This window comes from Rhincodon typus, chromosome 33, assembly GCF_021869965.1.
Source record: "Rhincodon typus isolate 14 chromosome 33, sRhiTyp1.1, whole genome shotgun sequence".
Taxonomy (NCBI): Eukaryota; Metazoa; Chordata; class Chondrichthyes; order Orectolobiformes; family Rhincodontidae; genus Rhincodon; species Rhincodon typus.
This window is the reverse complement of record NC_063364.1, coordinates 31,723,567-31,724,129: the sequence shown is the minus strand read 5'-3', so window position 1 is coordinate 31,724,129 and position 563 is coordinate 31,723,567. Positions and strand designations below refer to the sequence as shown.

At 44.0% G+C, this 563-nt stretch overlaps 1 non-coding gene across 1 annotated transcript; it reads left to right on the top strand.

The window, feature by feature from the left end:
- The first annotated feature begins 252 nt into the window (after window positions 1–252).
- trnak-cuu lies at window positions 253–325 on the top strand. Its single transcript has one exon. It is a non-coding gene; the product is annotated as a tRNA-Lys (tRNA).
- The last annotated feature ends 238 nt before the right edge of the window (window positions 326–563 follow it).

Sequence of the window (563 nt, the reverse complement as noted above, 5' to 3'; positions counted from 1 at the left end):
CGCTGCGCGCGCAGCCCCTGTTACATTCAATTGCTACAACGCATTGTTACATTTCGCGTCACGTGGGCCGGCAGCCGGAATTGCGAACACAGGAGACTCAGAAACTGGACATTAAAGGAGAAATTAAACAGACTCCCCTTTCGCAGCAATGCTAGTGAAGTGAAATAAATATTCACAGAAAACAAATTAGATAAATAGGAAACATTTGCCAGCCAGGCAGAGATTCACAATGAATGCCTTCCGCATTCAGCAGCCCGGCTAGCTCAGTCGGTAGAGCATGGGACTCTTAATCCCAGGGTCGTGGGTTCGAGCCCCACGTTGGGCGCGTGTTTTTATGCTTTAGTTTTTAATTTCTTCATTAACTGTATAAATGCAGACAAAATAATCTCTTTCCTCCAGCTTAAACAGTTTAAACAGTTACGAACCTGTCTGTTTCACTTTAGCCGACACTGGTGCTGACTATTACGACCGTTTATGTAATAACCTGTTTCCAGATGTCTTCGTGTATTCCTTCTGACATTTGCTGCCGTTTCGTTGCTCAGATTTGACGTTTTTCTTTCAAA